The 13,917-nt window shown below is 35.6% G+C and overlaps 1 protein-coding gene across 6 annotated transcripts in view; it reads right to left on the bottom strand.

The window, feature by feature from the left end:
- DPYD (dihydropyrimidine dehydrogenase) overlaps positions 1-13,917 on the bottom strand; it is a 316,870-nt gene that overhangs the window by 201,302 nt on the left and 101,651 nt on the right. The gene's annotated exons all lie outside the window — the stretch shown is intronic.

Below are 13,917 nucleotides of genomic sequence, written 5' to 3'. Positions count from 1 at the left end.
TAAAAGTGAAACCAGGATTGAATAACCAGCAGCCAATGCTACTTCCTCTACAGTAAGAATAACTAATATAGAGGGAGTGAAATGAAAAGAGCTAGCAATGCATTTCCCCCCCCAGCATATCAAGCAGGTTTTCATACGGAAGCTGTGGTCATCAATCACTACCTCATTACCAACCTGTCATCTGGGTTTAGGCTAAATGTATTCTGGCTTGCTGCCATACTAAATGTTCAATGAAACATCCTTAAGGCTCTCTACAAGTTCAGCTGAAGTCGCACATGCTATACATCAAAGAGGAACATTAGCGTTATCATAGCTTAATAAATAGTGCCATTCTGGCAATGTAATCCTGTGTTCTAGAGCTATCTTCCATTCCCAGTATTATACTGCTTAAGTAAACAATCCTGCTGTCTTGTGTGCAGTTTATTTAGTGATAAATGCATGTGAAGATAATTAGTCATATAGAATACTTCCATCCTTGCTGGAGAATGTAAGCAAAAATAGTACAGGATTTTAAAAGCAACCAGTGATGTTATTTACTTTGTGTTGAAGAATTAGCTCATAATTTTTGCATATTGTATTTTTCTGTCCTGGTTTCACTGTGTTGAGAAACCATGATGACATTAGGAGGACCCCAAATCATTGTCTTTTCAAAATAATATTAGCTTGAATACTGAGGACTTCTGCATACCTCTGGGATGCAATACAGCAACTATGATGACCATCAGCAGAAATTCCAACATCTGTGAATGATACTTGCTTTGGGATTACTCCAGGTTTCTGTAAGGATACTCATAATTATTCATTCATTTCCATGCACACTTGGAGTAGTAAATCCTGAATTTGTTTTCAGATTTTAAAATGTCAGTAAGAATACATAGATTCTGAGGTGGCAGAAGCTCCAAGAGACTCAGTAAAAAAAAAATAGCCGGAATATCCTCATTTTTATGTGAACCAATTTTGCCACTAAAAATTAGTTTAAAATAACGCAAAATGAATTGATTCTGTGATAGAACTGGATATGAAATACAAAGTCCTTACTCCAGAGTCTCAATTCTTACTATTATGGAACAAGCATTAAAAGTATAACCCATTTGAGAAGAGGGGAAACACATTACTGAGATTTATTTCTTTTCTTTCACCTTGAGACTGCAAAGAATATTTCCATGTTCCAAAACCCAGCTCGGGCTTTTTATTTTCTGGCATGAACAGTGTTAAACCCTCAAGAGGGAAATGTACCAAAACCAATACTCTCTGTTCTTTTCCATACTTTAGAAATCATATCAGACCAAACTGCAAATTCTTCAAGGCTTTGTTTACCAATATCAGTTTCTCATTATGGAAGGTGGAGAACCATGCTAAACTTTCTACACATCATCTTCACCAAAAAAAAAAAAAAAAAAAGCTTTAAATCAGCTTACACTTTTTTTATAAACTTAGCTGCCTCACCAAGGTATCTAGATGCAGATCCTTCAGTGCAGAATCAGGTCCTTCATATGAGATATAGTATACATCAGACATCTTTTGCTTCTGAAGTTGTCTGTTAGACCAAATTACTGGAACATCCATGTAGCATTACTATAAGTTCTGATTACTTAATTGTTTGAGTTTCTTTCTTTCCTCCCCATGTTCCTCTACTCCAACATACACACACCTCCCTATGAAAGTATTTGGGTCAGGATCCTCCGACAGTTCAGATAATGTCCAGCTGTTATTCCCTATGTTTTCTAGGCCAACACCTGCTGTAGAGATACTACCAGGACCCCACAGATGGCAAGCTGCTCTAATCCCACTCAATTGTAAGTCAAAAGGTCACTCCATTAATGCACTACGTTTGTTGCTTTCACATCAATGAGAGAGAGTTACTATCACTGCTGGAGCTCTGTTTCATGGAACCCAGTGACAGTAAAACCAGATGCCCTCCCTTTCATAATTCCCCTCACCTGTGTAGTGTAATATGTATATATGTATATGTATATATATACATAAGAACTTCTAGCACCTGATGAGAGGATGAGACAACATCTGCATCAATAAGAGAACCTTCTAACTCAAAGCTATGACATTATGCAAGGACCCTAAAGAACTGCTGTTCTCAGTGGTCTGAAGATTAATTTCCTCATTTTATTATTTCAGTTACCATGCAAAGAGAATTGCAGAGATAGAGTCCCACTACAGAAGAACCTGTAAGATCAAAAGAAGATGAAGAACTGAGTAGAAAAGGCTCTGACTGAAGAAAGAAAATGAAGTGAATAGAATCTACCACGATCTTAAACAAAACTGCTGATAAACAATGACCCTAAGTACCTAAATACAATGTGTCTACTGTACTGTAGTGTGCTTCAGCACACTAAATTCCACAGAAAAATCAGAGTGTGAAAATAGATTCAAGGGATGTAGCAGTATAGCATACAACTTTACTAAGAAATGTCAGGCCTTATTAAAAACTTTACCAGGTTATAACTTTCTTTACACAACAGGAAAATGTTTTTTCTTTTTTTTTTTTTTTTCCCCTTGCTGAAGATTATACACCTGTGCCAAAACCCAAAGAAAAATATTTCAGATGCCTATTGAATCGGACTGAACAGAAATGCAAGAATGTGGGTTGAGGTCTATACAAGTCCTAGGTGTATATTTATGGAACAGTGTTTCCAGACCAGAATTTCCAAATATTTCCCATGGCAGAAGAAGCATTCTGCAGTCACTGACCTCACAGAAGATGCTAGAATAGGAAACCAGGCTGTATCTTTCTACAGTCCTGCCTTATTTATTTCCAAAACTAGAGGAAAGCCAGTTTTCTATAATGTAAGACTCAGGGCAGTCCAGTTTGTCTGAACACACACTGTAGTTGCATGGAGGTAAGTCTGCACCATCATTAATTCCTTGTGTGCGACCCAAACTCCACAGCAGGTCTGAACAAAACCAGGGGACCTGGCAGCAGATCAACACACATAGAAATGTACCACAGAAAGAGGAAGGTCACTTTACCACTGCAAGATTGCAAACTACTGCAAGATTAACCTGGAACTGTAAAAAGTAAAATCTCCATCTACAAGTCATTGTTTGGTTCCAGACACAGAATTAACATTGGCAGAAGAGAATTACACCTTTGTTCTTAGAGCCTCTGTCATAGCAAAAGTAAAAAATAAAAAATAAAAATGATGCTTTCTTTTAATGAAATTACAGATTAATCAGATGAAATTTCGTGATTTTAATGTTGAAATTGCATCAATGCAGTTTTAAGCTTTTACTGTATTTCTAAGAAATCAGTCTTTGTGCTCATATGCGCAGTTTAAACAGCTGTTAATAATGCAAAATGCAAACATTCAAGGGAAGTTCCAGCATATTAAGCTTAATCCTCATTTCTGTCTTGGGTGATAGATGCAGGAATTCCAACTAGGTTGATTTTATGAACCAGTTAAATGATTTGTATTCAGAGCAACATTAAAAATCCCCATGACAAAGTGTACTTGAACAAAAATACCCTGCTTGTGACACATCTTTTACAACTAATGTGTTTTCATTTTTCACATGTTGCATCTCATTTATTTTATTCAGGCACACACAGTTAAATCTACAAGATACGGTAAGCTTCCAATACCTTTGAAATAATAAATCATTTCTCACAGACGTTTTCACCCACTGCAAGGCTGCTGCTCATTAATCAAACATTATCAGTATATATCACTGCCCAGTGCTAAACTGGAAAGGCACCTCATTCTGAGTTTTGAGTTTTATTCACTGGTTAGTCCCTGACCCTTATAGTACTTGATACTTATTAGAAATATGAAACTCTATATTCTATGGTAGATTTTACTACAAGGGATTTTAGAGTTTTATATAAGAGGCTTTTTTTTCCCTCTTTCTCTGAGATCTAGAGGAAATAAAGTCAAGCTGCTCTTCAAACTGGCAACATAAATGCAGTTGTATTGACTTCAATTATTTTTTTTTGACAAGTGAGTAAAATGCTATCATGTAAGCAAACTATTTCTGGTCTAGATCTTTTCATATTTGAAACTTTGAAATAAATCTGTATTAGACTATGCAGGATGTGCTCCATTTTTTATAAATTATTAAAAGTTATTTCAGAAAACAACGAGCTAGACAATATATCTCTAATAGAATGATGCTGTGAGGAAAAGAAAAATTGTGCAAAGTAAGAAGTTAAAAACTTCAAATTCCTCATAATCATTCACAATTTGCCAGATTTGTGACCATTTATCAAATTTGTGCTCCCTTAGTCAAATTAAGTTTATATTAACTAATGTATTATTTTGATTGCTGTGCATCTTTTTAAAAATACTGGAAGATAAATGAAATTTGGTGAAACAGCACAATTGCAAACAGCTAGGAATGGTTTGAATGTTTGATTGCAAGTGTACAGTCAAGTACCTTATTGCACTTCCAGTGCTGTTTCACCATTCCCATTAGATAGCAGAGAATGAAGAACTGAGCCTGCCAGGAGGCCAGCAGCTGACAAGGAAACATAAGGTCAACAGGCTGAGCCTAAGTCTCATGATCAGTAGAGCACTAGATCTCATTGCTTCTCTCTGTCGATCCACTGTAGTGCATGATTTATATTTTCGTTGTTAACCAAGTGAAAAATTAAAGGCAACAAACATGGCTTCCAATTAAAAACCACTACCATTGCCTGACACAGCTGCAATTCACTCAATTCTTCTTTAACTAAACATTTTGTTTGCATATTCTATAGCTTTCTGAATGAACACTGAACACCACACTTGTATCTATGATTATTCACTCTGCAAGGCTGATTAAACACATTCCGTTCTTGCAAGCATGGCAGGTCTACAGAAGTGACTGAGCTACAATGTGTATTTTCTATGCTTCAGTACAATAAAGGGCACATTCAGCACACGCAAAGACCCATATTTGCATCTGAAAAATAAGGAACCAACGTGCCAGTGCAGTGGGTGTATTAAGACTCTCAAGTCCCTATGATTTAAAAAGCGGTAAGATTTCAAAATTTCCTTTACTTAATTTCTTGGGGCTTTCCAGAAAAAGCTATGCACAAAGAAGGCATGGCTGGTAACAATCAGGGGTGATTTCTTTATATTCTATGTACTGGAGGAAGGTTATCCATTTTTTTTTATTTTTTTTTTTAATGTAAATCAACTCTAAGCTTTACTGGTAGCTAAGAGAGCAACAGAAGAGGCAGGAACTTTCTGCCAGATATGAGTACTGACACCACCAGCTGTGCACCTCCTGCTTCCTGCACAGAGCAGTTACTGTGTCCCCCAGCCCTACAAACTCCCTTCTGCTATCAGAGCTCAAGCTCTGAATACAAGGAAACAAACCAGCAATTTAAAATTCCTTAACATGGGACAATTTCTGGATCTTGTAGTCTTGAAGTCAAGTTCATCACATTCATCCCCAGCAAGTAATGCTATCGACATGCCTGTGGTCCTGTGCTGAAGAGGCGGCTGCTGGCAGGAATGCCCATGGCTGGAAGAGCTCTGACAGCCCCCAAGGCCATCCTGCGCCACGCATGGAAATAGCTACCTCACCCAGGGCAGGATGAAAACACAATAAGCAGCCTAGAACCTTTTCAGAGCAAACATCACAATGCTTCAGATTTTGGGCTTTCCATATTAATTTAGTTGCCAAGCATTTCTTTTAAAGTGCAGTTGCAGAACACCAAACTGAAGAGCTAAAAGCAACCTACAAACATAGACACCTGTTCTTTGGTTGACCAAGTATGTAAACATTTCTTAACAGCATTTTGCTTTGATTTAAAGCAATTCTTACTGAGCTCTTTAAATGTTAAGAAACCTTCTTCCAGATTAGAAGTTTAGGTATCATTTCTCTTATACAAAAGATTTGTATTAGCCCATAATAGGGGCATCAAGCCTGTTTGCCAGTGAATAGAAAAGCAATCATGCCTAAGTCACTTGTAAATTGATATAATGAATTGCAGTGATTTATAATGACTAAGTACTATGCAATATACTAACTATAAAATCAGAATAACTTTCTGTTAGAAGACATGTTCTGTTCTCATGAAAAATACAATAATTTAAGAAAAAGCGATAAATATTATGTTACTGGTCTTTGATAATGGCTAATGATGTCACCTGAATCTAAATAATAACCAGGCACTTAAATTTCACTACCTATTAAATAGTTAGAATATATTTAAAAATACACATTATATTCAAGTAAACAACCATCATTAGTCAAAAAACAACGAATTGTTGCTAACAAGAAAATCTTTAGAAATCAGCAGTGATTTACACTGTTATACATTGCATTAATGAAATAGCAATAAACACAAAACCTTGACAATTCTTAGAAATGTAGTAATACACCAAAATTTCTTACTTTCTAAGTAACTGGTAATTTCAGCATAATGGCAGTATTACCATTAAAGATGAATTGACTGAAACATGTTGATCTCTAAATTCTCATTAGCAGTTATTTCTTCCTACGAAACTAATCACCAAAGATCATTAAAGGGAGTGTTGATTTGTCTTACTATCTGTTGAAATGCATTTTCACTTTCTCTAATGGTTCGTGTTCATCTTTCTACATTTTTAGCACAAATGAATGAACAATAGCCAAAGGATTGCTTGTGAATGAAAATACTATAAAGGACAACGTTAGGAAAATATTTCCTTTGTTAGATAAACATGTAATTTAAATTAGCATTATCTGAACACTCCAAGTATTTAGTATGCTTATTTATGTTTTCTAATCTTGTAAACATTTTGTAAATGTAGTTTACTGTAAATTTAACTATAAAATTGCACAAGGGTCTATCTATGTGACTTACGCACAAGGGACATCAAATTTGGTCTCATGGATACAGAATACTCCAGCATGTTACCCAAACACAGAGAAATATTTACATACATTCAACTTGCTTTTAAAAGACTTGCCAGGTGACACTACAGTAGTTATATGTGCTATCCTAATTACATACACAGCATCAGTATTCATTATTAACATACACATATTTGCAGTGTCTTTTAATTTCACAGTAAAAACAATTATATGGTTGACATCTCTGAACAGTATAGATTAGAAGAGCAAAAAGCAAACCCTATCCACTCAAAATTCAGGAGACAGCAACAAAAATTCTTGCATATTTTCATTTAAGATTATTTTCTTCACTGAATATCTAAAACTTTCTTCCCAGGTATTCGTTACCATTAACATTTTCCATCCCATTTAAACCAAAGTGAACACATACAGTGCTGGCAGGTAATGGATGCTCTTTCCCACAGTGGTAGAAGCTACTACATTGTAGCAACACTTAAATAGTATTGAGTAAGAAAATTACAAACACTTATGGCTTCTAATGTGACGATTTTGAAGGACAGAAGGATTCCTACTGGCCCAGGCTGATGTGAATGAAGGCTGCAGGTCACAAGATGCCCTGTGAACCCTACCCAGACAAATAGAATCACTAGGGAACACTCCAACTGAAGGACCAAAAGGGCCCTCAAACACATCAAAGTGTCAGGAAATCACCCTGAAACAATTTAACTGCCTTCATTATACAAAACTGTTTCTGCACCAGGAAAGGCTTGCCTGGCAAGTGGTGATAAAAACAGAAGCAGATGAGTGAAAAGTGCAAGACAATCAACAGGTCAGATGGAAGCTGTGTGCCCTGCCCATGCCCAGCAGTGAATGCCTAGGAATCAGTTGCCCATAGCAGAGAAGGGGTAGAGCAAGGTGGTTTCCCATGGCAGTTCCTAAAATTACACCAACAAGCACTACCACAAATCCAAATTTCATCTTAACTTGTCATTTCAATCTAATGAGCAAATACACCTCTTGTGAGTGGGCAGTGAAAGGAATGTGAATACAGAAAGACTATAGTTGAGACATAATGGTGTACAAGAAAGCTGCTTAAAACCTTATTCATTAATATCAAGAAGTGCTTGCCCTTTTTTCACCATTTAAACAAGTGAGACTGATACACTTCTTACTTCAGTAGAATCCTAAAAATAAATGCAAAGATTGCAGGATTTATCTAGCCTAAACAAAATGAAGGAAGACCTCTGAACCCATTGTTTAAATTTTGTATTATGTCTCTTCTCACACAATGCAAAGAACAATGTTTCACGAGGAGTCTGCTTACATTTGTATTGGACCAAACACATACTCCTTCCAGGGAAAGAAAGCTCAATCATACTAAATGAGTATGTATTAAGTGACATCTGGGTTGTATTTTGGTCATTAATTCTTCATCTGGAAGCAAAAGTGGAAGAAGAAAGACGGCAGCATAACTAATACTTCTATCATTTAGATGTACAAGTAACTGTATTCCCCACATGGAATCAACTTTTGGAAGCAACAGATAAGCAAGCAGTTCTCTTTATATATGAAGAAATGAGAGGTATAATATCAAGAATATAAAAACGCGGTATCTAACATGTTTTTTTCAGCAATTTCTTATGAATTTCTCAGATATAGAAATGTATAAAAATAGATGCTTGACTAATTTCCCCAAAACTATTAAATAATCGTAATTAATCTTCCCATATAGTTAAAAAAAAATTAACTACTCAAAACAATACGTACAAAATTGATTTTGTCATTATATTTAGATGAGCATTTCTTCAGGGAAACAGTCTGACATCTTAGGAGGAGACAGGAGAGAGTTTTGTAAAACATGTGCAGCAGAGATTGTTATGCTAAGTAGTTTTTTGGGCTTTTTTTTTTGAAGGAAAGATAAGCAAATAAGAGCATGAAAATCTGCGTAATTTGCAAGTGAATAAATTAAGGATACCCAAGGGTAGATTATTAGTATTTTTTGAAAGTTTCCTAAGATTATTAATAATAAATAAGCTCTTGTGTGCATCTGAGCCCTAAAAGCTTTCAACTGTCTAGTGCTTCTGATGCATATTAGGAACATTCCACCAATAACCAGAGCAGCAGTAAAGACCACAGAACTGGAAGAACAGATTACTACAAATGCCAACAGTAGAAAAAGATGCCTCAAGCATAAAAATTCTTGGATGTATGTACATCATTGGACTCCAGGAAAGATGGTGCACTGGGAATAGAAGCATGTTCAAACATCTGTTATAAGCATGTAAGAACAGGTTCTTTCACAGATTTCCTTTTCTAATGTGACTATATTCATTTTGTATTTTAATAATCTTTTTAGAGCCAAGAGTTACAGAAGATGAGATCAACACGAATATTGATGATAACTTCTGTATTAGAAATTATTTATGGTGCAATTCACTTATAATACTCCTTCCATGAGATATGAAATTAATTAAGAATTGCAGCATTACAGAAAAATGCACGCAATCTCCAAATCTGTGAACCATGAACTAAGGTTCTGCAGGAGGACTCTTATACCTGACTGCACAGACTTGTGTAGACCTTCTTCCTTTGGAATTTGTTTCATACAGTTGTAGTTCAATGTGCAGCTTTGATCCTTTTTTCCACTAAACTGCAAATGCATATATCACTAGCCTCCTCATGATCTTCACTGAAAAAAGATTTTAAAATATCTTCGTCTTATAATTTACTCTCTCCTTACTGTGTGGTAATATTAAAATATTTGGAATTAGGTTTGCTCAAATCCTGCCATTGCTATCTTTGCACCACTGCTCTTCAAACTGTTCAAAATTCACTCTGTGACTTCATTCCTGTAGCAAATAACAAAGTCTCACTGCTTTTTACAGCTAAATAGATTTGAATATTTGCTTTAATGATTATTTACTACTTGATTTACCAAATAATTTAATTTTAATTTACTACTTAAAAGGACGTTGTAGCAAGGTAGGGGCCAGTCCCTTCTCCTGGGTAACCAGCAGTAGGATGAGAGTGAATGGCCTTAAGTTACACCAGGGGAGGTTCAGGTTGGATATTAGGAGGAATTTCTTCCCCAAAAGAGTGATTTTAGGCTCTGGAACAGGCTGCCCAAGGAGGTGGTGGAATCACTGTCCCTGGAGGTGTTTAAGGAAAGGCAGATGTAGTACTTAAGGACATGGTTTAGTGGGCAATATTGGAGACAGCTGGATGGTTGGACTAGATCATCTTAGAGGTCTTTCACAACCTTAATGATTATATGAAAATGTAGAGTTTACCCTGGTTCTGAAGCCTGTTTTATCTTTTACTGAGTAAGGATAGTAAGGCCTGTAAATCCACTTCCTCACCATCTAAATGCTGAGTGAGAAACTGCTGTTGAAAGATTCTGAGGCAATGACCATACTTATCTACAGTGATATTAAAATCAAACCAGAAAATAAGTCATGTACACGCTTATTTTGAATATCTAGCTGATTGTGTTTCTAAAAAGCAGCAGCACTACCTCCAACATATTTTTCACCCCTGCTTTTCTTATTTTATTTATCTTTGGAGTTTGGTCTTCTCACAGCAAAAACTGCATCACCTACAAAGCATCAAATACTTCTGAAATTATATAATAATAATAAACACCAAAAATAATATAACTGAAGATCCTAGAATGCTAAGGCTGTACAATTCTTGGTACTACAGATCCATCTTTAAATAATATGCATTACGTTTTATGTGACTTGCTACATTACTGCTTTGCAAAGAGGCCTAAAAGCATAATTTTGGGCATCTCCTACATTCTAAGAAACAAAACAATTTTGAAATACAGTTCAACAAATAAATTCTGGATATAGTTACAAATAACCCTGCTTCTAAACTTTATCCTTTGGAGCTGATAACAACAACAACAACAAAAGACTCATAAAGTAAAACAAAAACAGAAACAAACAAAATTCTGTTAACAACCTGAAATGAGAACAGTTTTGAATATATTTCTTCCATAAACGTCTATGTTGGCCATGGGCCTATGGGCCCCATGCACATATTTCATGTTCTCCGAATTTAGTCTATGAATCAGGAATACGATGCACAATTTTTTCCTATAGCACAAGCAAAATGAACATCTGTTCACTTTTTGCCACGTAGGTTTATATATGTGTGGGTGGGTGTGAACAGAGCTCTTGATGTGTAATATTCTTCCCATCTGCACACCAGGTGGCACTGCATAGTTAATCAGAAGATAATAACAGGCATGAAGAGATTACTTACTTTTTGGGGAAGAGGCAGTAAATCAATCTCAGAGGTCTTTTTTTATTATTATTATTAAAAACAAGATACATCAATGCTTGGACTTTTAATTTCTTTGTGTGTGTGTGCATGCACAATTTCATTCCAATCAATGAAATCATCTGATTATATTATTGTTTGAATGCTATGTTAATTAACTATGAATGACTGCAATTATCACAAAGGTTCTTTCCACAGGGGATTTATTTATTTATAGCCTTAACCCTTGCAAGTAGGCGATACAATTTAGGAGACAATCCAGTAACAGTCTCTTGAATTTAATCTATATACTCATGAAAGCTACAATTCTGCAGCAGCATATAGTAAAATTTCTGAATACCCTAAAAATAAAACTGACTCTATAGCAATCCAAATTGATAAGATGGAGGAAGAAACCGGAAAGTCTGTTACTAGTTGCAATTTACACAACAGTGAAAAATTAATTAGAAAGTTAGGTAGGACTTCCTGTTTACTTGTACGCCTACAAACAGTAGAGTGTCTAAGTAAAGCACCTATAGTTGTTGGGTTTTTTTAATATATTTTACATAATTAAAAAAATCTTTGAATATACAATTTTATTTGATCTCCATAAAGACAGAATATAAACGTTACATAAAATCTCTACATTATGACAAAATACTACAGAATATATACACAGATTTCTGTAAAAGTGTGTAAAGTGTTTCTAGTGATATCATTTCTATGTATTTGTTTTCAAAGTTACATTAGACATTCTTCAACATATTCAATGATGTAGGTCATTCATTTTCATTCAATTAAATAACTGTACAAAGATTTCATGAATTACACAAAATGCTTTGTGGTGTCTTAAAGGAGAACCATGGAAACCTGTTCTGCAAACAACATAGCTGAACTTCAAGGAGGATGAATAGTAAAAATACAGTAATTCCACATTTGCTCCGATAGCCAAGTGGAAAGCATATATGAAGGGTTTTTTGGAAAATTTAAGTTATACCCTCTAATACTCACTTGCCCTCAGCTAGTGTTTATGAATAACAACAGAATACCAAAAGACATAACAGGAAGATTAACTGTTTTAAATAGATAATTCAAGGACTTCAGTTAAGAATCTGTTCTCACTCTTAGGTTATCGTATAAGAAACAAGATAATGTCTGCGGCCAGATGTTTCTAAAACACATGCCTTTGTACAGGAGGAACTGAGAGGACATGAGTAAATGATAGACAGATGTGTAGCAATTGGGCAGATCAGTTCGATGGGAAAGGCATTACAACAGAGGTACGATGATGGAAGGACCAGCACAATAGAAAGGTGCTACAAAGGAAGGGAAAAAGATTGCTCACCTATATCAGAAGATCGTAGGTTCACAGGGGAAGCCTTCACCATGGAGGGGTCTCCAGAAAGAGATCCTTCCCCAGTGGCAGTCAGCCATTAAATGAGGTCTAAGAGAGGTGCAGCCAGGCTCCACCCCTTCTGGTCACACAGGTGAATTGCTTTCACCCGTGCTCCCAGAGCTGACTGGGTCCTTTCCCCAGGCGCTCAATCAGTGGTTCAGGCCATGAGATTAACAGAAATTAACAGAAGTACATAGTTAAGAACTAGTTGGATGGAATACAGTTTAGGTAAGGCAAAAAACAGGAGACCGAAGGCAAGAACTTAAAAAAAAAAAAAGTCAACACGTAATCCTGTAACTGAGGTATTTGCCAACTGTGCTTAGGTTGTTACCTGTCTTGACTCCCGATGTGCTACTGCCCAGAATTCATCTCTTTCATTACCACTTATCCAGTTAACTATTAAAGCTTCTACTCACACCTAGTCATCTGTCTTTGTAACCCCAAATTCCACATCAGTCTCTACCACCTTATATATACATAGCTGCATCCTATTTAGAAATTCAAGATGGTGCAAAATAAAACACTGCAGAGATAAGGCGTAACTCTCGAGAGCAGAAACACCAGAAGTTCGGTGGCATGCTCTGGTCATCTGCTCCTCTCCAGGTCTAGTACATGAAACTTTTCTGAGCTTCAGACATACAAACTTTCACCTCAGATAAACATAACTGTAGTTCCAAATGCCACCATAACAAAGGGCATGAAACTAAGTATAACTTTTTTTTACAATGCTATTAATGCTATAAATGTATATCCTTCAGGGAACTCCTTAAGAACTCTATGCTTTTCAAGTATGACAAAGAGAAAATATATTGACTTCAGGACACTTTTAATACCTTTCCAAATTGCTTTAACAACAGAAAGAAGAAAACGTTTCACAGGAAAGTAGGCTGTAAAGTTTTAAACCACACAAGTCATATAGCTCATATTTCATTAAAAAAAGATATTCCGTTCTTTCTTTTTTTTCCTCTTCACATTAATTTCCTTTATTTGCAGTGCACATGGCATATCTAGAGTTTTGGAGAGGTGCTTTTGTTATTTTTATTATTATTGCTGTTGCTTTTTCTGTCAGTGCAGAAACATAACTAGTAAAGAATAGTGAAGTTGCTGCATCTGTTCCCACAGAAATACTTTGTTATTCATTTATCCTCAGTATGGTCACTTGCCTCAGTCACCTCAACTTTTACACATCTATTCCTTTTTAGCTCTTCTCCACTACTAGGAAAAGCTGAAAACAACTACATTTATATTTCATCAAGTTATATATTCATTCAGAACCAAATTTGCAACTTCTATTTTATGTAAATAGTATCCTTTAATTATGTCACTTTTAAGATTCAGGAAAGTCCACAGTGGCATTGCCCTAAATACACATTTTTCAGCAGGCAAAAAAAAAAAAAAAAGAAAAGAAAAAAGAAAAGAAAAGAAAAGAAAAGAAAAGAAAAGAAAAGAAAAGAAAAGAAAAGAAAAGAAAAGAA

The sequence above is a fragment of the Gallus gallus genome, chromosome 8 (assembly GCF_016699485.2).
Source record: "Gallus gallus isolate bGalGal1 chromosome 8, bGalGal1.mat.broiler.GRCg7b, whole genome shotgun sequence".
Taxonomy (NCBI): Eukaryota; Metazoa; Chordata; class Aves; order Galliformes; family Phasianidae; genus Gallus; species Gallus gallus.
Note: the sequence above shows the minus strand (reverse complement) of the source record. Positions and strands in the feature narration are given on the sequence as shown.